The sequence below is a fragment of the Psammomys obesus genome, unplaced genomic scaffold (genome assembly GCF_907164565.1).
Source record: "Psammomys obesus unplaced genomic scaffold, mPsaObe1.curated_primary_1811, whole genome shotgun sequence".
Taxonomy (NCBI): Eukaryota; Metazoa; Chordata; class Mammalia; order Rodentia; family Muridae; genus Psammomys; species Psammomys obesus.
The window spans coordinates 6,539,041-6,565,946 of NW_026586463.1; the positions used below are offsets into that span (position 1 = coordinate 6,539,041).

General features: G+C 39.6%; 1 long non-coding RNA gene across 1 annotated transcript; it reads left to right on the top strand.

Moving 5' to 3' along the window:
- The first annotated feature begins 14,643 nt into the window (after positions 1-14,643).
- On the top strand, positions 14,644-25,907 carry LOC129672470 (uncharacterized). The gene is made up of 3 exons (XR_008719503.1): positions 14,644-14,750; positions 17,241-17,405; positions 24,904-25,907. It is a non-coding gene; the product is annotated as an uncharacterized LOC129672470 (long non-coding RNA).
- Positions 25,908-26,906: the final 999 nt, after the last annotated feature.

Below are 26,906 nucleotides of genomic sequence, written 5' to 3' on the forward strand. Positions count from 1 at the left end.
AAAAGGATTGAATAATAGAAAAAAAACATAACCATCAGAATTGTGGTGCATCAAGAGGCATAACATTCCTGTTATCAGGCTCTTCAGGGAGAGAATAAAGATTGTGGTAAAAAAAAAAAGTATTTGAAGAAATAATGCCTGAATATGTACCAGTTTAGTGAAAAGCACAATCTACATTCAAGGAACTCAGCAATCCCAAATGGAATAAATTTTTAAAACATGCCCAGAAATACCATAATTAACCTACTGAAAACAAATGGCAAAACAACAACAACAAAACACGCTGGTAGCTGGAGTTCTCTAAATTAGGAAGACCAGACGGAAGTGATACAAATGTTTTAAGCAGTGAAAGAAACACATATCAAGGAAAAATTTCCACCCAGAGAAAATATGCTTGAGGAATTAAGGTGAAATAAAAGTATCCTCATAGGAGGGGAACTAAAAAATAATGTGTTGCTAATTAGCCTACTCCAAAGGAACTGCTTAGAAAAATATTTTTCAGAGAAAAGGAAAATGATACTATAAGAAAATGTATTATATTAGCGACTGAACATATTGTTCCGTTGGTAAGGTGCTTGCCACACAAACATGAGAACTTGAGTTCATACCCCAGCACCCATGTAAAAAAAAATCAAGCAGTGTGGTACACAACTCTAATTCCAATACTTGAGAGACAGGAGAACCCCTGGGGTTCACTGACCAGCCAGTCCAGAGAAATCAATGAGCTCTAGACTCAATGAGAGACCCTGTCTAAAAAATAATGGAGAGGGTGATTGAAGAATATATATAACATCTGGCCGCCACACTTACACGCTCACACATAGGTGAAAGCATAACTGAGCATAAATATAAACATACAGAGAGAGACTTTATTATAGTATATATAAAGGACAATAGACATGGTAAATACCTGGATTAATATAATACATTTCAGAAGGCTTCGCTATATGGTAATCCACAGGCGACAATGAAACTATAAGGGCCTAAGGACCTGTATAGAGTGGTAAAGATTTTGTTTTATTTATTTATTTTGTTTTTGTTTCTGTTTTTCCAAGACAGGGTTTGTCTGTGTATTGGTGACTGTCCTGGAGGTACCTTTGTAAACCAGGCTGGCCTTGAGCTCATAATTCACCTGCCTCTCTTTTTAAAGTGCTGGGATTAAATGCACGTGCCACCTCATCCAGCGTTAAAGGTTTTTGTTTGTCATTTGAGGTGGTAAAATTTTGAACAGGTAAAATTGTTAAGTAGGCTGCTTGAGGCTAAATATGTATACTATTAACTATAGCAACTAAAAAGAATCCCACACAAAGACAGGAAGAAATACAGTAGATAATTTAACAGTAGATTATTTAAGCTGGAATACTGAGACATGTTCAAATAACACAAATTAGCGTAAGATTCAGGAAATGAAATGAAGAATAAATGATAAAAATGGGCATAAGTAAAACATATGAAACATAACATTAATTATAAATGATCCACACACACCAAATAAAAGGCAGATATTGACACTAAAAAAAAAAAATGGCCCAACCGTGTTCTGTCCATAATTTACTCCACAATGATAAACTTGTGTTAAAATATAAAATATGGCATGCTTATATATTGTGAAAGTTATTCAGAATAAAGGTATAGCAAAAGAAGAAGTACAGAAAAAAAAAACATACAAAACCTAATCGAAAGAAGTTTGAAAGGCTGTGTTAATGTAGGACAAAGTAGGCTGCGTTCCGAAGAAAATTAGCATGGGTAAGAGGCATATTGTATAATTATAATAGGACCAATTCACCAAGAAGGGATAGCATTTTAATAAATGTGCATATCTAATTACAAAATACATTAAGCAAAAGTGACAGAACAGAAAGGATTCTAAATTATATTTGAGGACTTGAACATCTCTTTTTTCAATATCAGTAGGAGCTGTATCTAATAACCCAGGCTAAAGCACCAGCTAGCACCATCGACCAAGAATGATCAGCACTTACAGACCACCCCACTAAAAAACAGCAAATTTATGTATTTCTGTGAACACATGAAATATATAAAAATATGACCAAGGTAAGTCATGTCTGGGCCTACATTAACACATTTTTTAAAATTCAGGTCCTTAAAACTCTGCCCATTGATGATCACTGAGTTAGAATACAAATCAACAACCAAACTAGACAAGGACATTTTTTTTTTACACTCAGAAATTAAGTCACATATTTTAAAATGGTTCATGGTTCAAAGGAGAACTCCTGAGACTTTTTTTTTCTATTTTTCTTTTATTGAAAATAGATTTTTTTCAAAACCTTCTGATAAAGGCTTCCTCTCACCTAACTTTTCCAAGATGCTTCCCACCTCCCCTTTCATCCACATTCACACCCTTTGTGTCTCAGAAAACCAACAGGCATCTAAAGAATGAAAATAAGATAAAACAAAAACAAACAAATCAGAATAGAACAAAACAACCAAATAAACAGAAGAAAAATAGCCAAAGAAAAAGTGCAAGAAACACAGACAGACACAGAGACATACACGTTTACACACATGGGAATCCCATTTAAAAAAAAAAAAAGAAAAGAAAAAAGAAGAAGTCATTAATATGCAAAGTACCTACCTGTAAGGTAGAAAAACAACCTGACAAAACATTATGAAAAAATAAAGATCCTTCAGTGATGCCACTGAATTTGTTCTGTTTTGGTCATCAACAGCTGTGCATGGGGCCTGCAACTTTAGAGAGGTTTGCATCCTAGTGAGACTGCTTTTCATTTATGAGTGGTTATCAGTTGGAGATAGGAATGTGGCTCGTGTCCACTTCTCTCAGTGATGGGACCCCATCTGTAACAGACCCATGCAGGCCCTGTACATGCTGCCAGTCTCTGTGCATTTGTATGTCCACAGGTCTGCTGTGTTTAGAAAGCCCTCCATCCCCTCTGGCTCTTACAATCTTTGCAGCTCCTCTTCCATGAGATTCCCTGAGCACTGAGGAGATGAAGACATCCAATTTAGGACTGAGTGTTCTAAGGTCTCTCACTCTCTGTATATTGTCTAGCTGTGGGTCTCTGTATTTGTTCTCATCTATTGCAGGAGGAAGCTTCTCTGATGAGGGCTGAGCAAGGTACTGATCTATGAGTATGACAGAATATCATCATGAGTCATTTTGTTGCTGTGTTTCTTTAGCAGAACAGTAGTATTTGGTTTTCCTCTAGGTCCATGGCCTATCTAGTCTCAGGCTCTTAGCCATCCACATAGTATAGGGAATAGGTTCCATCTCATGGAGGGGGTCTTAAATCCACTCAGATATTAGTTGGTTTGTGCTACAGTTGTGCTCACAAATGTTGCAGGCAGGCAATCACAGACTAAAGACTTAGCTGGTTGGTGTTTACCTTTCTTCTTTGGTATCAATCAGAGTCCTTTCAATGTCATGATCACTGGTCCATCTGTGGGAGGGAAGGCTCTAAGTCGGCATCAGCCTGACTTCTCCATTTTTCAATGAGTTGTATAGGTGTTGCCTTCAGCAATAAGGCCTTATCGTCAGTTTGTGGAGAGCAATCAATAGCCTAGACAATAGCCTGGATTGTTTGGGTGTTCCCATGGGGTCACTTTGGCCAAAAATTCAATTAGATGTAACCCATGTCTGGAACTGAAAGCTTCATTTGGTGACAAGTTGGGATGTCCAGTTGGGAATCTGTCTCCTCCATTACTTGGAGATTTCATTTAGATTGCCTTCATTTATGTATATATATTTTTAGGAAGCTTCTACTATATTGAGTTTCCCTACGATTCTCCAAATACTTAAATATTTTTAAAGCCGGTGTACACAAAAATACAGAATGGCAAACTTTGTGGATGAAACAAAACCTAGAAACATATCGATGACGATAAGTGGCGGTATCTGAAAAGAAGAGCGAAAATCAATACTTAATCTGACAATTGAAACAATTAGAAAACAAGAGAAAAATGAAACCAAGCATACAGAAGAAATATTATAATAAAGGTGAAAGCTGAAATCGATAAAACTGAAAATGAGAAAAATCAATGGAACTAAAAGCTGGATCTTTGAAAGATCAATAAAATTCATTAATCTTTAGCATACTGGCAAAGAACAAGGCTAGGACGTACAAATGGCCAGTATCAGGAACCAGAGGAAGACATCATGGCGGAACCTCCAGACGAGTACAGGATGACAACAACGGAACTCTAATACCAACTGCAATGGAGCAGACCTTGAACCTAGCAACTTTAGAGTACCAAATTTGCACAAATGAAATGGATAATCTCAACTGTCCCACAGCTACTGAAAAAAAATATGTTGTTGATTAAAACTCTATCCAATCTTCACTAGCTAACAAAAAATATAAAGGAAAACAAAACACAATTTCTAGACAAGGTGTTTCAGGAAATATAAGATTCATATCCGTTCTAGCTTATTTTATAGGGCTATCATTGAATTGATAAAAATCAGATGGACAGTGTAAGAAAGCCACCGTCTAGTAGCACTCTTAATCTTTCACATAAAAACCTACAGTGAAAACAAATCGATTACATAGCATGTAAAACTAGGAGTACAGCATGCAAAAATTGTATTTTATATGTTGCAATGTATGACTAGAAATAAAAAATTCAACAGCAATATACTTTATAATGCTTTCCTAATAATAAAATGCTTGGGTATAAATTTAACAAAATATTTTCATGATCTGTGTGGTACATACTACAAATTTCTGATCTATGAAAACAGACCTAAATGTTTAGATTTCTATACTATATTCATGGATTAAAAGACACATAATATTAAATATGCCAGGTCTTCCCAAATGGATTTACAAATATTATAGCATTTCAGTCAGAATCCCAGCAGGCATTCCATAGAGAAAGCTGATTCCATCACTGGTGTGGAAAGACAGTGGAGCCTGAAAAGCCAAAATAAATCTGAAAAAAAGAATGAAGATAGGAGAGGTACACTGGCTGATAATAAAATTACTGCAAAGCTAGAGTAATCATATTAGAAATTGGAAAAGAATTAAGCACAAAACTCCATGTCCAGCGATAGAGCCACATACATACAACCACCTATAAATATGATTGTTGGAAAATACAGAACAAAATTTGCTGAACATGATAATAATTTCATGAATGATGTTAAAAGCATTAGGTTACCAGATTTAAAAATTAAAAATAAAAAAAAGTCCTTTGCTGTAAATCTCACAACCTCACACTTAACTTAAAAATCAAATACAATACAAAACTGGTCATAGCTCTAAACTTAGAAATATCAATAAATTAAGATGTTAGAAGAAAACACAAATACTTTTTAGGTATCTTATCAAAGGTATAACCAATTAAATTAAAAATGAAAAAGCAACTTCATCAAAATTAAACAAAATTACGCTGAGAGAAAAGGCAGGCTACCATTACACGGAAGCGTTTTCAGATGACGTGTCTGAAATGTATCTAGGATACTTAAGTAATTCTTAAAGTTCAACAACAAACCAATAAGTGAAAAGCAAGTTGTGAGTCAGAGGACCATCAGTAAGCCCATCACCTTTAGAGGAAGTGCACGTTGAAACGGAGATATAGCGTGGACAGCGTGTCGGTGAAAACATGGATAAAACATGAGAGTGTGCACGAGGAGAAAAGAGGATCTCTCATGCAGTATGAGCTTGTGTGTGTGTGTGTGTGTGTGTGTGTGTGTGTGTGTGTGTGTGTAATATCTCAGCCACTCTGGAAAAAAGCTTGACCATTTTTCACAAAATTAAACACACAGGCCGTGCACATGTCAGCAATCTCACTTCAAATGTAATCTAGCAGATAAGCGAGTATCTGAAAATACCCTACAAAAGAATATTACGTTTATAAAAAGAAAAACTCGTATAATCCCCAAAGATGTATTAAGTAAAAAGAGCGAATCTCTACAGGTTATACTCTATGAGAATCTATGACTGTGATGTCTTCAAAAAGCCAAAACTTGGTGAAGTCCATATTAGTGGTTGCCATTACTATGATGTGGAAGGGTCATGACAACCACAGAAAAGAGAAAATTTTACTTCTGTTAATTTTTATTGGTTTTGTTTTACTCTCGAGGTGGGGTCTTACTATACAGTTCTGGCTGGCCTGGAATACTCCATATAAACTGGGCTGGCTTCAAGATTGCTATGACACACCTGCCTCTGCCTCCCAAGTGCTGGGATCCCAGTCGCATGTGCCACCTCTGGCTATGTGTTAATGAAAAAAAAAAAAAAGACATCTTAAGAACATTATGTAAACGTTATACCTACACAATAACCTTTGGCAACAGCAAAAACAAAGGGTCAACCAAGGTCAATGAGGGAATAAGAGAGCCGAGAATTCTGAGAGGAGCAAAACCTCACGTTTAAGCTTTGACATCCCCAGGCAATGACTGAGGAGAGATCGAGCAAATGCAGCAGGTCTTTCTCTTTACCCAGGCCTTGCACAAACCATGCTGAAAGGGTCACTGGAACAAAGGGCGTATGGGTGCTGAAAGCTTTATAGAGATGTACCTGTCCTTGAGGAGGGAGACAGAGTATTAGCTGACCTCTGTCCTGTGACATCTCTGCCCTCCCTCATGAGCCTGAGAATCAGCCTCAGCTTTCTATTGAACACCCGAAAACACTTTCATAAGTGACACCTCTCTCAAATGCTATCTCTGTGAAAGCCAGGATAGGTATTAGTATTTTCACTTTATTAAGGAGGAAACAGGTGAACATATTTCACTAAGATCACTAAGAGAGGAAAGCCACCACAGATGAGAACCCTTGACCTGTGTTGCTCATTCATTCATTCATTCATTCATTCATTCATCAAATGCTATTTGTCAAGTAACTACTTAAGTGGTAGAGAATGTAAATTAGTCTACTCAGCTAAATTCCATCTGAAAAAAGAATTTTATATATACCATGAAATATATGTTTTTAAATATTTGATAAATGTTACATATATTTATATTAATTTTTATTTGAGATACAGTGTTATATATCTTTTAATATATTTAAATTTTGTATGTTATAAGTAACAGTTATATATCATATAAATTATGTATTTTAATTATATAATTATAAGTAATATAAATTATATGTAATATATAAAAATTATATTTATGTGCTCATTCATATATATATATACATATATGTGTGTATATATATGTACATATGTATATATTCAAACAAGCTGTTAAACAACAGCTTTGTGGCCATAGGAACAGTAGCAATTGTAACAGGCATGTTAGCTGTTGAAAGATCTAAGACATCATGGAGGTTTTATTGGTCAGATTCTTCATTGCTATGTGTACCTGACATACAAAATTTAAGGGACGGATGGGCATATTTTGGCTCACAGTCTCTGTGGTTTCAGTCTGTGACTGCTTGCCCCCAGGTGCTTGGGCAGAACATCATGATGGCCAGGAGTGTCTTCTCCTCAGGGTCAACAGAAAACAGGGGCGGGGGTAGGTCTAGTTTGGGTTACTTGGTTCTATCTTAAGTCTCATTGTACTTAACAACAGATATGAACAAAGCATCAATCTTTTAGATGATGAGCCTCCATTAATGGTAGATAGTTGCTGAACATATTTTGATTGACTAGCAACTACATATATGGTTTTGGGGGTGAAAAGGAAGATGGGAGGAAGCCTGAATATCCTGGGGTGACTGGGCTGAGTTCCCCATGTCCACCTGCCTGCCTGTGGCCACCAGGGGGTCTCACCTGCTCTGTGTATTGTCTTCTCTCAGCGCCATTTTAGGAGCACTGCCTGGAGAATAAGGAGAGAAGAATAACAGCCGAAACGCAACTGTAAAAAGTCATTGTATGTTTTCAAAGGTGGTAATTACTACTCCGGCTTTTCATGTAAATCACTATTAGTATCTTTATTTAAACTACAACTATGTTTTGTTATTTGATACAAAAAAAAAAAAAACACTTTTGAGAACATCTGCCCATAATTGGATTTCTTTCCAAGCATTCCTTGGAAGAAGAGGAAAAGGATATATATGTCAAGGCGTAATTTAATGCTTGTAGTTAAGACTTTGAAAAGAATCCATTGTAAGGGGGATAATTCAAAGGAAGTGTATTATGAAACACACAGAATCCTTTCTGGTGGCCCCTATGAAACAAGGCTGGAGATTTGCCTTTAAAGCGAGAAGCTGCACAGTTGGCCTTTTACAAACCTTAGAGATTAGTCCACACTGGGAAACTCCGACTCCTGAGGAGCAAGAATGGTTTGTGAATGGGAGGCTGCAGATGTGAGGATGAGAGGCATGAGAAATATAGAGAAGCTGTGAGCCTAGAGACCTGGGTGACTGACTCGGTAACTGTGGCCAGTCATTGCAGTGATCACTTAGAGGAAACTAGACTTCAGGTGACCTTTGAGAAGAGGATCCACGGCAGCAGCTAGTGTGTGACAGTGGTGGCTTGCAATCTTTAGCTACACGCTGTGGCAGGAGGCCGGGTGACTGGAATTAAATGCATTTAGAGGATGAGCTGCACACCACGTGGAGTGAGAATCATTTAGATTCCCCTAGAGTCTGGCAAACTAGCTGTGACTCTGACAACAAGATAGATAAATTATTATCCTGACAATTCAAAATCTGGCAAAAGCTGAAGAACTCTTCCAGCGGCAATGACAGAAACAGGTCAGGCTTGAACTCAGCTGGAGCTAGGTCACAAATATTTCTGTATTTTATGCAAAACACTACTCAGCCATTCCTCTGCAGTGCAGCGAAGCTTTGAAATGGCAATAGGTGGTGTTTACACGACTTTGGAAAATTCATAGGGGCCACAAGGATACTGAAATCAAGAGGGTTGGTGGGTAAATATGGATTTATCTTCTATTCTTCTAAGTGTTATAATCTTAGAGTCAGGTCTGCTTTCAGAGTGACATAAACTTAATAACCTTTTCCCAGCCTTCAAAACAACTCTTCTCCTCCAAACTTCAAGGTGATTTCTGCTCCTACCTCCCTAAATGTGCTGTCTACTCTCTAGACTATACTGAAGACTTTCTTGGTCCACAGAGAGGGCCAGCTCCCTGGTTACTTATTCAATATTAATTCCAACCCTTTTTCTTACAAATAAAATGATAAGTTTGTCTGTTAACTCAACCTCTTTTGCCCAGCCATATGCTTCACTGAACAAATCATGGTAATTCCACTCTTCTATCCAAACCTTTCTCAGGAATATACTTGTGATACTGTGTTGTGTCCTAAGACTGGAGGAGGATTCCATTAGGAGGATTTTAAGATGTGCTTCATAGCTTTGAAAGAGTATGTGGAGGAAAGAGTGATCCAGTTGCTGAATACCATCATGTTCATGAGTGTTTGGAGTTGAATTAAAAGTCATATATGATACTTGTCGAGAAGGAGACAACTGAAAGACAAGCAAGACAAAAAGACCTAGAGAGTATACAGTATTGGTATCATGGGGTCATGAACCAACCCATCTGGAGTGTTCCATTTCAGGACTTTAAGAACTCTCATTATCTAAGCCATTTTCACTCATGTTTCCTACTACTTGCAGCCGAGAGGATAATTGATAAGCATGCACATCTGTGTGCTTAGTCTCTTCATCTCACCTCTGCTTTAGTGAACATATTTGTTGTTACCCACAGCCCTCGCCATGCACCAGGTATCAATGAAGAGCTGATCCCCAAAGAGACAAGTGTGTGGATGGCTCTGTAGATGTGCTGCATCTCAATACTAACTGCATTCCAAATGCAGGGATCTGGACCACTGTCATTCCAGGTGTGCGAGCCACAACTTCCGCATTCTTCCCTGTTTCTCCTTTCCCTTAGCCAATCCAGCCTTAGGTTCTATTCATTTTCCCTTCTAGATTCACTCGAACGCTATTTTGTTTCATTTTCTTCCTCATTCAATTTCAAGTTCTATCGTCTCTTAAGGAGACCATTACATCAAACTTCTAATTAGTTTTCTGGATTCCCTTGAATCTGTCTTGTACACTTCAGTCTGAGAAAAAATCTCTCAAAATGCCCGTTTTTCTACTTCCCCCATCTCTGCCGTAGAAGGCTGAAGAAGATAACCTCAAAGTTCATAATGCTCCCAGGCTAACACAGTCTTTGCCTTCCTCCACTTTACGCAACGTCTTGCCCTTGATCCTCTAACAAGACAGGCCTATTGATTGCTTGAATTTGCCTTGCTTTGCACCTGCTCTTCCGTGTGTCCGTCAGACTTGACCTTTGTTTCTCTTCTCCATGTTTCAGCTCAGTCTTGACTTACCTGTGGAACCCTTTCTGAACTCACTACATGGGTAGTTTCGCATGTCACACCCCTTAACAAATATCATACATCTCAGTCAAAGCCAGAATGACCATCTAAACTGGCATGCCTCTGCAAGTGACAAGGATGCTATTAATAATTACACTAGACAGTAAATATAAGCAGAAATTGTCCTGGGAGAGCAGAATGTCTGGCTATCTATCCTTTCCTTAAACTACATTGCATTTCTTGTTTACTAGTTACAGTTAATTCATTTCAATTTCGCTACATCTAAATATGGACATAGACCATATCTCACTGTTAAATTTTTCATGCCAGGCATAGTGCCAGAATAAATAATAGACAATAAGCATCTGTCTTATTGTCTATTATAAGAATAAATGGATATGCAAAGTCAGATCACATTTCATTTCTATTACTTTTTTTTTACTTGCAGGAATTTTTAAAATTAATTAATTAATTTTTATTTATTACAATTTATTAACTTTGTATCCCAGCTGTAGCTCCCTCTCTCACCCTGTCCCAATCTCATCCTCATTCTTTCCCCTCCCTCTCTCTTCTCCTCCTATGCCCCTCCCCAGTCCACTGATAGGGGAGGTCCTCCTCCCCTTCTATCTGACCCTAGCCTATCAGGTCTCATCAGGACTGGCTGCATTGTCTTCCTCTGTGGCCTAGTAACGCTGCTCCCCCAGCAGGGGATGATGATCAAAGAGCCAGCCACTGAGTTCATGTCAGAGATAGCTCCTGTTCCTCTTACTATGAAACCCCCTTGGAGACTGAGCTGCCATGGAGAAGGAAATCATGAAATTTGCAGATAAATAGTGGGATCTAGAAAAGATCACCCTGAGTGAGGTACCCCAGAAGCAGAAAGACACACATGGTATATACTCACTTATAAGTAGATATTAGAATACAATATAGGATAATCATACTAAAATCTGTAAGCAAGAAAGAGGACCCTGGGTAAGATGATCAATCCTCATTCAGAAAGGCAAATGGCATAGACATCAGAAAAGGGAGAAAACAGACAACAGGACAAGAGCCTACCACAGAGGTCCTCTGAAAGACTCTACCCTGCAGGGTATCAAAGCAGATGCTGAGACTCATAGCCAAACTTTGGACAGAGTACAGAGAATGTTATGAAAGAAGGGGGAGATGAAAGACCTGGAGTGGACAGGAGCTCCACAAGGAGAGCAACCAAAATATCTGGGCCCAGGGATCTTTTCTGAGGGTGATACTCCAACCAAGGACCATGCATGGAGATTCCTAGAATCCCTGCACAGATGTCGCCCATGGCAGTTCAGTCTCCAAGTGGGTTCATTTTCTATTACTTTTTATCTTCTCCGTAGACTAGTTTTCACATAGTAGACAATATTATTGTTTCCCATTTTTTAATTAGGGATATTTGACACAGCATTGCTTTATTACAGAATCATTTAGTCAACAACTATTGGCTGAACATCTATCTAATGTGATTCTGGCAATTTAAAACATTAAGATACCAAACAAGCATGGCCTTTTCTCAAAGAACTAACAGTCCCATGTTGGGAGGATAGCTAATACCCACTTGAATTTCATCAGAACAGTATCTAGCCAATCTGGAGATGAAAGCATACTTCTCACCTTAAAAAAATTTCCTTCTTTTCCCTGTCTTCTCCTTGCCTCCTATTCCAAGGTCACTGCCCTCATGATTTTCATTTTTTAGTAAAATCTAACTGCAGGAAACACTCGGCTACTTTGTGGTAATTTTAGATCCTTAGCAATATGTTAAAAATGATATTAATGCATATCAACCTGCAAGAAATAAATGGAAATCTCAAGAAGCCCGAAATTAACTATAAGCATAGGATCTGATCCTGAAGCTTCCCCGTGGGTGCTTATCAAATTCAGTAATAGCTAGTAGTTTGGGTTTTAATATACAATCAGGCCAGATATGAGGCCGTGGGTCCTATGAGACGCTGAATTAGAAACTAATACCCCTTCATGAAGCTGTAATGCTCAGAGGGATATACCCTGAGTAATTAGAGGCATTGAGGGGGAAAGAGCCACCCACCTTAACAGGGGAAGAATGAAATTTGGTGTTCTAGGCTACGGGGGGGGGGGCGCGTTAAAGAGAGAGATATAGATAAAAAAGATACAGGCTTTTGTTTCCTTTTCTTGTTGAAGTTAAAATGTATATTTCCATAGTGGTTAGAAACTGTTGAGATGAGAAATTTACATAGAAATTAATCCTGGGACAGTGATGTCACTGGAGTACCCAGAAGACTGACCAGAAAATCATTGTGGACGTATATAGTTGCATGCTGGGCCACACAGGGTTTTCATAGGTGGATTACCGCTGAGGAATGGTCCTATAGCACAAAACATAGGCACATAAGCAAGAGAGGGATGCAATAATCTACAATAATAGAACGACCATTTTAAAAAGATGGCATCCTGAGCAGAATCCCCTGGAAACAGAGTCTGGAGATTTACAGGCAGAAGGTTTCTGGAGAATGCCCTATGGAACACAGTTAAGAATATGAAAAAAGTAGAACTGATCAGGAGATAATACAGTAATACAACTGCAACAGAGGCCTCAACTTACCTGCGGGGACCTCTGTGGTTGGAGAGGTCTCTTAAGAGTTATTACAAATTGAGAGAATTAAGCCAGGCCTTTGTTCCCTGATGTCAACTAGGAATTAGTAGAGATTTTCCTGGCAAGAAGCTATACATCCAGAGAAGTTGATCCTCTTTGACTAAAGATAATGTTGAGAGAGATCTAAAAGTAAGCTACCAGCAACGAGTGTGTGATAGGGAACAAGTGCCTTTGTTCTTATCAAAGTAGACGGGAGGTGAGGACGCTGAGCAGCATACACTGCAGCCTGCCCCTGAACTACTCAGGTTCTTCTACTTTGGCACATTGTATTTTGTCCTGTCTAGGAAGAGCACTGTCAGATTTGTGACGTGGTTTTTAACCCTGGGCAATCTTGGGGAAGATTGGCAGTCTTCTGTGTGGCAGGTAGTTTCACAAGCGCAAATAACGTTCACCGCGTCCCATCACTGTTATCCTTTCTGCACCTCTTCCTGATCACCAAGTGCCTTTCTGGTCTCAGTAGCTTAACTGATGAAAACTTTGAGGATATAGGATTTCTATCACTTTGCCCTTCTAAGACTGTGTAGGCTGTACTTATCCATTAAAAATTGGCAACAGAGTCTCAAGACATATGCCAATGGTTCGTTTGGGTGTGAAACATACTCTTTCTTCATTGTGGAACAGCCCCAGTTGTATTCTCTTGAACTATAAATTACTTCTGCAAGCAAGGTATGTTCTTTCCCTGGATGCTAGCCTTTTGAGACACAGAGTCATGTAAAACATTGTGCAGCCATAACTTAATGTAAAATGAGATGCTAGTACACCTTCCAGCAGAAGCCTTCACACTAGGAGCATTTGACCATCTAATTAAACTGCTTCTCAAGTTGCCAGGACAGGAAACACAAATTTTGTAAGTGGGGTTACTGTCAGTGATACTAACATAAAAATGACCAAAAAAATGGGGAAGTGGTTAAGAAACTTGATAGAAAGAAAATGAAGATCCAATACATACATCATATGAAGTATTTACTTCTTCAAATGAACACTTTGCCAATGGTAGACAACCAAAGTGGAAATATAAAATATTAAAAGCAGAAAATGAGATGATGGAAATAAAGGCAGATGCGTAAAATCACAATAAATATAAATGGGCTAAACTTAACAGTCAAAATCCAGAGATGCTCAGTTGTAAAAAAAAAAAAATAAAATAAAATAAAATAAAAGAAAGAAAGAAAGAAAGAAAAAGAAAAAGAAAAAATAGGTATATTAAGAACATAAAAGCGTGGAAGACTCAGAGTTAAGAGACAGGTAAAATTTATCAGGCAGTTTCTTTATGAAAACAGAAGCCATTGTATTATCTTTATTAAACAAATTGGTCTTTTTTAATTCACAATTTTATGAACAAACAAAGAAGCTAATTTAAAGAAATGTTCATTAGGAAGATGTCTGATCTTAAATACATATACACTTATCATCATAAGACTAAAATTTATAAGAAAATTATAGGACAACCCACCTCAGTACTATATCTCCTACGATTTTTGTCCTTTTACAAGATTTGCTACCTTATGAAAAAGGGGGCTCCGATTTAAGCAGTGGTTGTTGGGTCAATTTAATCCTCACTATTCAAAAGCAAGGTTAACTTATAAATATATTCTGGAGAGTGAATAAATAGATCTTTTTTTATCTTGTTAAGTTTGTTTGCCAAGTGCAGCTGTGTTTATGAAACTGAAGTTTTGCTTACTGATTCTAGGAAGTGGATTCAGTAAATGATTTATGGAATTGAGTTGAACTTTGGTAAGGAAATATAAGCCTGTTGTCAAACACTCATACACCATGGTGGACTTTGTAAGTGGGTTCCCTACTAAATGGAAATTATCTTTCAGAAATTTGGATTGGCTGACAGCCCTGCAACAGAGCCAACTTCTGGAATTAAAGATGATACTTTTCATGTGAGTTATTCTGTCTCTTTATTTTGTTTGTTTCTGTTTTGCTTTTGCTTGGCTGGGAGGGTTCTTGTTTTGTTTTGTTTTTTAATGAAAATAGATCTCACTGGCATGATTTATTCAAGCACAGTCTCAATCAAAAAGATTTTCCCTTGGATTAATATTCTAAGAGAACCTCCTAACTGTAGTTTTCAGTGTTTATTTGCCAAGTTAAACAATCTCTTTTTTTGGTGGGGGGGGGGCTCTTTCCCTTTTCCTTTACAAATAAAAGTGAAATCAAATGAACAGGGCTTAAAATCAGGCAGGATTTTACAGCTGGTAACACTGAGATAGGCTGAGAGGTTGAAAAAAATGGAGAGAGGGAGGACAAGACAGCAAGAGGTGGGAGAGACAGAAAGCATGCACAGAGAGGCTTCTGCGGGGTAGAGGGGAGTAGCCTTGGGAAGGGTGCTGATAGATAGGGTCTTGATGGCCTTGCTAAAGGGGAGATTTGACTGCTAAATTTGACCTTGCTCCCAAGTAATTGATGAGACGTAACATTATCATCAGAATGATGGTAATGAGCTATAGATGCAGACTTTCTGCCTGTGGAGGTTGCAGAGAAAATAGACTGGAAGGCAAAACGCATTATTCAGCCTAAAGAGACTGGTGCAGAAATTCCTGTTAGGAAAGCTTTGGTGGGGTTGAGTACTGTGAACTCAATATTTCCGTATCTGAAGCGCAGAAGAACTCAACAACAACAGCAAAGATATATTAAACTAAACTAAAATTGTTCCTTACACGTCTCATTCCTGTCATAAAGAGCAGAATCTCGCCAATCCCTCAAAATCAGGTTTAGCGTCAAGTTCATTACTAGGGTCTGCCTTAATTATACCTTTTGGTACTACTTCTCTGACATTTGAAAATACCAAATATTCCCCTAATTGTGGTTTTAGAATAAATTAACTTCGATTCTGCTTTCTTCTTAAATCCTTCTTGATGGTTTCCCTTTGAAGAAAAAAAAAGAAAAAGCAAAACGATGCTTATGTTTTCAGCCACAGTGCCTTCACTAGATACCCAGCCATTACAGCCTCCCATTTTTGATCTGTGCCTTGTCTTGTGAAATGAGATTTCAGTCCTGCATGTTTGAAAAGCTCTGTCTCTGCAGCTTTGCTTTGTACTTGCAAATGTCCTCACTAAGTCTGGAATGGAAGCAATCTCTCATCACTCTCCCTGTCCTCTCCCTCCCTCCCTCTCTCTTTTTCTCTCTCTCCAGCCTTTCTGTTGGTGTCTACATCTTATTAATTTATGGTAATAGATGACTGGCCCATTCTCTTCTATCATTCACAAGTTGACCTTAGCTGTGGTTTTTCTGAATCCAGTGAACAATGTGTAAGCACAAATGGCCTCATCACCTCAAGGGCTGACACCATTCTGAATTAAGATTCAGTAACATCTAGGAACTAGAGCTTGAAACCCTGAAAATTTAACCACGGTGCCTGCTATATTAGGTCTCACACTGGGAGTAGTTGCCAGGACTCTGGTTTACAAACCTGGGGTTGTGCCTTCTCTCTAAAATCTTGTCTTCATAACAATGATGATCCTTGCTCAGGAAATCTGAGTGATTGAAACTATTTTACCAAGTACAGCTCTTAGTTGTGTCTGACATAGTACAGATAATGTATATTAATATTCAAGGTTATACAATCGACCCTGCTTCCTCACTCTATGTGAGTCAAAGACCTGATACAAAATCCTTTCCTAAGACTGCTGATTCCAAGCCCAAATCCTACTGTCAATCTCTCCTACCCCTGTCTCACTAAGATGCCAATATTGTTTCCATGGTACCCTGCTTCCCCACTGCAGCAAGTAATGTACCAAATTGGCTTGACTATAGGTGTGCAATGGTGGTATTCAGCTGAAGGATCTTGACAAGGCTCACCAGCTTCCCATTCTTTTCAGACACCCAAGTTGTGCCAACCTCTTGTAGCTACTAAGCCCTTCTTGATGTGGAAACGTATAGGTATTTATCAATCATGAGCCACACAGGACAGTTCACGAAGTAGGGTCACTGGGTTCAGTGTGAGTGTTTGTAATGATATTGTCTATAAAAGAAGATGAAACAGCAGAGACTAGCAGAGTTAGAGCTGTTTCTACCTCTGGGTCTGAAGGCACGTTACCAAAAAAACAGGCAGTCCCAAAGAGGAGCTCTAACAGAAACTTGGCCTTTAGAAGAGATGTGTGGCCCTTCCTGACTGACTGGCCATTGACACAAGGGGCAAGGGAAGCAAACAACTAATGTCGCTCTTCTTTATGCCTTTAGGCTCCATCCCGACACCTCTATAGATGACACCTACAGTTAGAGGGTATCGTGCGGTCTTGTTCTACTCTGCCTCAGCATCTATTTTGAATATAGCTTTGGTGTTCCAGTTCCAGAGGCAAGGCTGAGTCACCTTTGACATAGTTTCTGTTTCTCCTGCTCCTTATGTGCTATCTCTTGATGACTCTTCCCTACAGGACATCTGGATACAACCTACTTGACCTTCCTCATGACCCTCAAAATCCACATGGCCTATGTGACATGCCACAGTAATCACCTTCCAGTCACAGCATGACTCCACAAGGCTTGTGCCAGCTTCCTGTAAACCATCAAGTAAAAGTTTCCAAAGGAAGCCTGCTCAGGTAATGTCCGAAATCCTAAGGCCTTAAACCAGTCTCTGTCACCCTTCATCCACCTCTTTATTTTCTCCATTCTTCTTTTCTTCCATCCCATCCCTCTGATTGAGCATTCGTGTCCTTAATCTACCCGTCAGCCCTCTGTGTTGTTTCTTTTCTCTTAAGATATATTGACAGTAAAGCTTGCTCTGTTGTCCCTTAAGTTTTCTTGTGCTTCTATGTCCATGTCTCACCTGACCAACACACCTGAACTTAACTTCTTGCTCAGTGCCCCTAGAGAGTGGCTATCTTGATGAAAATAAACAGGCCACAGCTTCATTAATAACTCTATAAGTGCATCTGACAGTATAAATAAGTTTCCAGTAAGAGACACCTGGCCACAAGTCAGATGCTTAAGCCATAGCCAGGCACCAGCATGAAGTATCCATGAAAGGCACATCGTAAGTACCCATGACCACTCTGTGTGGAGCCCCATCAAGGCCAGGCCAGAGTCTCCATCTCTTCTGCTAACATAGATGTCAAGATCAGATCAGCACCATGCAAGAAAAACCCATTATGCCTCTAGATGTAGTGGGCAGCCTGGAGCGGAATGGTGTTTATTCACACACATTCTGTGTCATTTGCCCTGTGGATATTAGTGCCATCAAATGTTTCCAGTACTAAGTACAAAACCAGAGTTTCCCTAGAAAAATAATTTGGATGCTTCAAAAACACTGGCCAGCAATATCAACAACAGTAAGAGCAAAGAAACTTGGTGGTTATCGTGTGCCAGATACTGCTTTAAACCTTTCGTGTCTTTTGGATTAGTTTCTTATTGCTCCTGTAACAAATATACTGTTCTGGAGGTTAAAAAACTCCAAGATGGTTCTTACACACTAATGTTAAGATGTCAGCAGGGCTGCATTTCTTCAAGGGCCTGTAGGGAAGAGATTATTCCAGCCTTTTCTAGCTCCCTGAGGCTGCTCGCATCCCAAGCTCATGTCTCCTTTCCACTAACCACATCATTCTAAACGCAGTTTCCATGATTGGGCGTCCTCTGACTCTCTTTCTCCTGCTTCCCTGTATCACTTAAAAGGATTCCTGTTACTGTGCCTGGAAACCCATTATATGTTCACTAAAAATACTAACTAACCCTGACTACAGTGCCTCTGTCAGAGGGCAATATATTCATGGGATCCTGGGATCTGTATTTCCTTAAAAAAAAAAAAAAGATATTCTACACCTTGGTATATTGCTATTTTCTAGTGCTTAGACCCTGCTCCAAAATTAACAAACAACCCCACACCATCCTTTGTAGTAAAAGGGTCCAATTAAAATCAAAGAACAATTAATCACCATGCTTCTTCCGCTTTCTTCAACCCGGACATCATCTCTATCTCTTTTTGACATTCATGACCTTGACAATTCTGATGGCTGTGAACGAGCTATTAGGTGTGCTAGTCTTTAATTTGTCCAATGATTCGTCATTCTTTCACTCAGTTCTATCATATAACTGACACCGGGGCTGGAGAGACGGCTCAGCCGTTAAAGGCTAGGCTCACATCCACACATAGATAACTGACACTGTGCTCCTTGCCATGCATTTACCAGAGTTTGAGCACATTTTATTTGCCCCACTATTTTGTTTGACTCACTGTGGGTAATGTTCACTTGCTCATTCAAATCATTTAAATAAACTCAACTTAGGAAGACTTTTTCTCTATAGCTACTCCTTTCCCCTCTTCATTACTGGTAATTGCTATCTGTACGGGTGTGGGCATGTGAGCAAATATGAATGCCACAACAGGCAGGTGGTGGTCAGAAGAGAGCTTGCAGGAATCGCTTTTCTCCTTCTACCATATGAGTCCCAGGGTATTGAACTCAAGCTGCCAGACTTGGCAGCAAGTATCTTTCCCTGTTGATCTGGTCTGCCAGTCTTGTAAGGAAGAACTTTGAAACTACGTTCACACACTGATCCTCACCAAACTTTCAACTCCATTTTCATGATCTTCATTGGGATTTTATTCATAAGTCATCACCTATTAATGTAGTTATTTTGGTGCTTATGTTGCCACCAGATTTTCAGTAGGATGACCTTCATGCTAGATTAACATTTTTCCCTTGATTTTGGCACTCAAGATGATTCAGGCTTATGTCATGTTTTATCTGTTCATGCCTTAGATTTGGCTCCTTCATTCTTGGGTTCTTTAGTAGAGAATGGTTAAACAACAATATTTGGGGACTATGTGTACTCACAGTCTTGGTCCTCATTATGGACAAGAGTGAGGAAGGCATGTTACATCTCTTTTATTTTTCTTTCCACTTTTATTGAAAATCACTAGTCATATGGATACTTCCAATTGCAACCAATGCATTGTCTTCTTCTTTCCATGCCTGGTGGGTGTGGACATCAGTTTTTTTTTCCTACTTCATAAATATATTCGTTTGTTTAATACAACATTCTTTTCTAAAAACATTTGATTTCATCACAGAAATGAGAACGAGCAGGCTCTAATTAGGGACAGGGGAGATAAATACAGTAAAGGAAGAAGGGTGAAATAACAGTAAGAATGTCTGGAAAAGTCCTAAGGAATCATACTATTAACTATCTACCTAAATAGATAACCTATAATACCCATAAATCTGAGTATACATGTATACATAGAGTTTAAATTATTTTTTTTTAATCAGGGCTTACAGTGCTCACTCCAAGAGCCAAAGACCATCTAACAAAAACTCCAACACCGGGTACGATAAGACCTCTTTAGAGTTGTTGGTGAGACTTGTCCAAGAGACTCCCAAATGTTACAAACCTTTGCTCCTGTCATGGGTTGTCCCCCTGAGGTGGTAGATAAGTCCTTTTGCTGATGACACCACGCACTTCAGACACAGAGCCTAGAGGCCCCTGGACTGAATGGCTCCTCCCTGAGCAGGACTAGTTTTCATGGCACCAGAAGGTGCCACACAAGCTTTTTAGGAGGAAAGCAACCAACAGTCCTACACAGCTATGATGCATATGAATCACCTCAGTGACCAGCATGACATGATAATCCTAAGGGCTTGTCAAGCAGTATGAATGTAGAACTGTTCCGATTTTAATCTACTTCCCTAGAGTTATTTCATCAGTCTTATTTGATGTGTGACTGAGGCAAGTCCCTTAACCTCTCTGTGCCTCAGTTGCCCTTTTTTGCAAAAGGAGGTGCTCCAGTTTGTTTTTACTTTTATATTGGCTTTACTCTAAACCAGGAGCCAGTCATTTCTCCAAAGAGGCTTGGCTCTGTTCAAAGGGAAAGGCACTAATAGCCAGGGTTAAGCACTGGGGATCCCATTCCAGTAGGATTGTTGCTGCTTCTAGGCTCTAAAAATGGCAGTTCAAGAATGTCTGTTAAATACGTATGGTTTTGGCATCTACTCATTTGTTATGAAAACCATAAGTCGCACTGGTATCTTGAATTGCAAACCAACACTATGGAGGTTATTCATATATATATGAATATATATATATAATGTCGATTATATATATAGTATTTTTGGCACTCCTTCCTCTGACCATGAATAATCTGGTTTTCATTATATTTAATACATTTACTTATTTGATCAACCCTCATGGATCGAGAAATAATAGTCAACCTATTATTTCTCCAACCTATTATTTCTCCTATAATTAAATAAGAAATAACAGTCAACCTATTATTTCTCCTACCATTTTCTCACTCTGTGGGGCCTGTCACCCTGATCATCTCAGCTTGGCCACTTCTAAATCCTTGGGGCTCTGACATCCCAGGCTGGGTCACCTTCACCAACGGATGCCCATTTTTTTCTGCTTAGACTCTGACTCACAACACCATGCTCTCCGCTGACAATTTCCTCAACACGTTTGGGTTCTAACTCTGCAAGCAAATCCAGTTCCCTGCATGTACAAGTGTGTTTCCATGTTGAGGCTCTCATATAGTAGGCCCTGCTGCTCTCCACACATGCCTCAGTCTATTAGAGCCTGATACCTCTCCCAGTACCCCCATGGTCTCTACTTTACTTTTGGAATAGATGTCAATCTTTATTGCTTAAAAAATTCAGGACTAGAGGGCTGGGGAGATGGCTCAGCAGTTAAGAGTACTGTCTGCTCTTCCAGAGGACCTAAGTTCAACTACCCTTACCCCCATGGCAGCTTACAACTGTCTGGAACTCCAAGATCTGACACCCTCACACATATGTATGTGAGGGAAAACACTAATGTTCATAAAATAAAAATAACTTATATAAAAAAAGAATTCAGGACTAAACAGAAAGGCATATTTGCACCATCTCACAGATACTTCATGTCTTTACCTGTAACATGCAAAGAACTGTATCTATATTTGTATTTATTTTTTTAACTTTCAACTTTATTTATTTAGTTGTTCACTTTACATCTCAATCATAGTCCCTACCCTCCTTTCCTCCTAGTCCCACTCTCCCTCCCTTTTCTCCCTCCCTCTCCCTTCCCCCTCAAGTAGAGGGGCACCCACTAACCCACCCAAGCACTTTAAGTCATATCAGGACTAAGCACATCCTCTTCCATGGTGGCCTTTCAAGGCAATCCCACCATGGGTAAGTGATCGAAAAGCCTGCAACAGACTCCATGTCAGAAATAGCTCCCCCTCCCCTTACTGGGGAATCCACAAGAAGACCAAGTTGCCCATTGCGTATATACGTGTAGGGAGCCTAAATCTAGTCCATGCATGGTCCTTTGCTGGTGCTTCAGTCTCTGCAGATGCCACTGGGTCCAGGTTAGTTGGCTTTGTAGGTCTTTTTGTGAAGCTCCTGTCCCTGCTGGGTCCTTCTATTCTTCCTTCCACTCTTCCACAAGGCTTCCAGTGCTCTGCCCAGTCTTTGGCTGTGAGTCTCAATCCTTTGCTGGGTGGAGCCTCTCAGAAAACAGCTATGCTAGGCTTTCATCGGCAAGCATAACAGAGTGTCATTGTTAGTGCCAGGGGTTGGCTCTCTCCCATACAGTGGGTCTCAAATTGGTTTAGGATAAGAGAGACATTGTTAGCGCCAGGGATTGGTTGGACATTCTGTCCATCTCTGCTCTATCTTTATCCCTGCACCTCTTGTAGGCACGGTAAATTTTAGGCTGAAGTTTTTGGGTTGGGTGGGTTGGTGTTCCACTTCCCCCCAATAGGAGTCCTATCTAGTTAGAGGGTGACCTCTACAGTCTCCATAACCACCGGCTACTAGGGGTCTCAGCTAGAGTCATTCCCATATCCTCCCGGGAGCCTACCCTGTTGGAGATCTGCACCTTGTCTCAGAAGTGCCCCCACCCACAGTTTCTCTTCTCTGTCCAAGCCCTCCATCCTCCTGCCCCTGCTCTCTCTACATCTGCTCCCTACCCTTGTTTCCCTCCGTACTCCCTCTCCTATCCTGTTGTGTCTCTTCAACCTTTTCCACTGTCTATTCTATTTCCTCTTCTGAGTAAAATTCAAGCATCCTCCCTTGGGCCCTCTTTGCTACTTAGTTTCCTTCAGTCTCTGAATTGTACTATGGTTATCCTGTATTATGGCTAATATCTGCTCATAAGGGTGGACAGACCATGTGTGTCTTTCTGAGTCTGGATTACCTCACTCAGGATGGTGTTTTCCAGTTACATCCATTTGCCTGCAAATTTCATGATTTCCTTATTTTTAATAGCTGAGTGGTATTCCATTGTGTAAATGTACCACAGTTTCTTTATCCATCTTCAGTGGAGGGACATCTGGGTTGTTTCCAGTTCCTGGCTATTACAAATAAAGCTGCTATGAACATAGTTGAGCAAATGCCTTGTGTGATGTAGCCTATGGCAGCTCAGTGTCCAAGTGGGTTTTCCAGTATGGGGAACAGGGACTGTATCTGACATGAACTCAGTGGCCTGTTCTTTGATCACCTCCCCGTGAGGGGGTGCAGCCTTACCAGGCCACAGAGGAAGACAATGCAGCCAGTCCAGATGAGACCTGGACTAGACTAGGATCAGATTGAAAGAGAGGAGGACCTCCCCTATCAGTCAACTAGGGCAGGGGCACGGATGGAGAATAGGGAGGGTAAAATTGGGAAGGGATGAGAGCAGGGGCTACAGTTGATATACAAAGTGAATAAATTATAATTCATAAAAAATAAATAAATTTTTAAAAATATTTGAATACAGAAAAAAAAAGTCCTTGTGGTACTGTGGAGCAGTGGTATGGCTGGGTCTTGAGATAGAGCTATTTCGAATGGCTGAGAAGCACTTAAAAATTGCTCAACATCATTAGTCATCAGAGAAACACAAATCAAAACAATTCTGAGATTCCATCTTACATCCATCAGAATGGCTAAGATCAAGTGACGGCACATGCTGGCAAGGATGTGGAGAAAGGTGAACCCTCCTCCATTGCTGGTAGGAGTGCAAATTTGTACAACTACTTTGGAAATCAATCTGGCACTTTCTCAGAAAGTCAGGAATAGCTATATTTCTATTTATAAAGAGACATTTTATCTATATTTATTAACAAAGTGTATTGCGACCAAAAAAAATTTTTTTAGTCAAATATTCACTATTGTTATTGTCAAGATCTCTACTTGATATTTTCATCGCCTTTTTATTTTATTTCCTTGGTGCAAATGCTTTACCTTGTCTATCTGTGGTATTTATTCTCTTATGTATTTTTATATACTCTTGAAGAGCTGACATAATTTACATACTATACAATCAGTATAAGCTTAGAAACTAGACTCACTTTTAAATAATTCAAATTTATTTGCTTTGTGAATTTGGGCAAGGTAATATGCTTGAATATGCCTCAGTTTCTTTAACTTTAAAATGGGTAGCAATATTTAAAATATTTAGTTTACTTTAAGAGTTGTAAGAATTACATAACAGTAAATATTATATGTAATAAAGTATTTGCCAAATGTTCATTTCTTCCACTGCTGCCCTCTTGCCTGTGGTGGTTTGAATAGGTAAGGCCCCCATACACTCAAGCTTTTGAATGTTTGGTCCATGGGGAGTGGCAATGTGGGGGGGGGGTGGCCTTTTTAGAGTAGGTGTGGCCTTTTTGAAGGAAGTGTGTCATTGTGGAGGAGAACTTTGAAATCTTTAAAGCTCAAGTCTGGCCAGTGTGTCTCAGTCTCCTGCTGCCTGTGGGATCAAGATGTAGACCTCTCTGCTCCTTCTCCAGCACCATGTCTGCCTACATGCTACCATGCTTCTCTCCATGACAATAACGGGCTAAACATCTGAACTGTAAGCCAGCCCCAATTAATTGTTTTTCTTTGTAAGAGTTGCCATGGTCATGGTGTCTCTTTACAGCAATAGAAACCCTAAGACACTGGCAAAGCCCCATGTGGGATTCTGTGACCCTTTACTCACTTGCCTGATTATCTTTTTATTCTTTTCTCTTTGAAACCTGAGGCTATGTGTAAAAACTTCAAGCAAGCAAAAATTTCTGACATCATCAGTCATCAATATCAATGGGTCGAGACACTAATTTCCTACTGAATCTTAAATAAATTTACCAACTTTTTTTTTTTCCAGAAATCATTGATTCAACAGTTTAACTGGATGTTTCCTAGAGGATCTGTACTCTGACCGTTTCCAGAGTACTCTCAGGTCTTTGGTGCCACCTTGATGGTTTTTTTCATTATCCCCGAACAAAAGAAGGCAGAGGCATCAGTTCTGAAAATCTGACCCTTTCTACACTCCGTTTTACCCGGAGCACATGCTGCCTCACACCTGCGGAAGTCCCCTGCTGCGGCATGCTCACCTCTCCTTACCCGGTCACCAGTCACTTATTACTGAGCCCAGCAGTGGGGAATCCCTGTCACCTCTGTGTTTCAAGAGAAGCAGAACTGAAAGAGTTTATTGGGCTTCTCTGCCCCAGTTAGTTGGAGGAATCTACATCTGTTGCCGTCTAAAAATATTCTGCGGCATCCCGCGTTCTAGTATCACCAAACCACTTTTGTTGAAATGACTCTTTTTCTCTTGGTTATTTTATTGGGGCTCAAGCCTTCCTTTGATTACAACAAAGACTTGTGGAGAGTGAAGCCTGCATCTTGTGGTGCAATGAGATGGAAAATCTTACCCTGGCCACATGACAGCATAGTCAAGTGGGGAGCTGCGTTGGACTAATCGTTAGAGTGCAGACCATGCGATCGGAGTGTAGAATGGTTTCCTTCTGAGGATGTAATTAAAACCATTACTTAAAAATAAACATTGTGACATCGTGAATGGGCTATTTTGAAAGTGTAGAACACCTAGGAGAATTCAAGTTTCCATGAAAAAGTATCTCTTCATTCACACATGCAAGCTTTGCTGATCTCGAAAATTTAAAGAAATGTACCAATCTCCTGGCCAATGACAATGATTGTTTTTATAGTCGTCTAAAATGTAGAGTATATAAAAATCATTGAATATTTTATAATATTTTTCAGGGTCATTATGAGACACTCTCTTTTTATCCAATAAGGATTAAATAACCACATCTATGTGTTTTGTTGCTTATTTGTATAATTAAAGCAAATACATATAGGCTGAGCTGATTGCAATATAAAGAATTATTCTCTTGGGTCCTACTGGTACTCATTCTTTTTCCTCCACATTAGAAAAAAAAAAATTCATCAATGACTCGGCACTTGTACTGGTACTTAGCATGCGCATATTATCTCCTCATATCCCATTGCAGTGTTCCAAATCCACCCATGTGCATGTGGGTGAGTGCACGCGTCCTCCCACGTCCACAAACACATACGTATACAGACAACCCTTATAATGGCATCTGAACATATTTAGCCATCATCACCTTCCAGGCACTTTCTACGGCGCAGATATTTCTGCATTCCTCTGTGGAACCTGCAAAGAATCCGTGCTAATGTTTGGAGTCTTAAAGCCAACTGTAAGCTTATAAACAGTGAGGTGAACCTCAGAGGCAGGACTCCTTGATATGCAGCATAAGTGAAATGCTGCATAATAGAAAATGATGGCGCTATTAATCCTTCGGCGCTCATGCTGCCCAGCCCCCCCTTTGCTATTGATACCAACACCATTGTCTCTGGCTTTAAACTTCATCAGTATGCAAACGGAGTGTCACTATGATGGGTGGCAACTTGGTTGGATGCACTTTCTACATTTCTGGCAAATGAGTATAATTATTTTCAGAGCTGCGGGCAACTCATGCATGTTTTATCCCCCATCTGGACCGGCACGGTACACAATAGTGATAAAAGATGATTTTCCCCCTTGGATGTTCACAGGCCATCATCGACACAGTCCTGATGAAATGGCCATGTATCCCCTAGCAGTTCTATATCTGCCACAGCTTGACAACAAAATTATTTCCCCATAGTACTAAAACACTTCAAATATTCAAGCCCTCTGTGCATATATTTGTGTTTTGAAGCATTCAGCGTTAACATAATGTGGTAATTTATAAACTGACAAATTAACTATGCAGAAATCACAGAGAGGCCTTATGAGGTCTGCAAAGCAGCACAGAAGAACACAGCGGCTTTCTGCGGCCCGTAATAATAATAATCCTATCA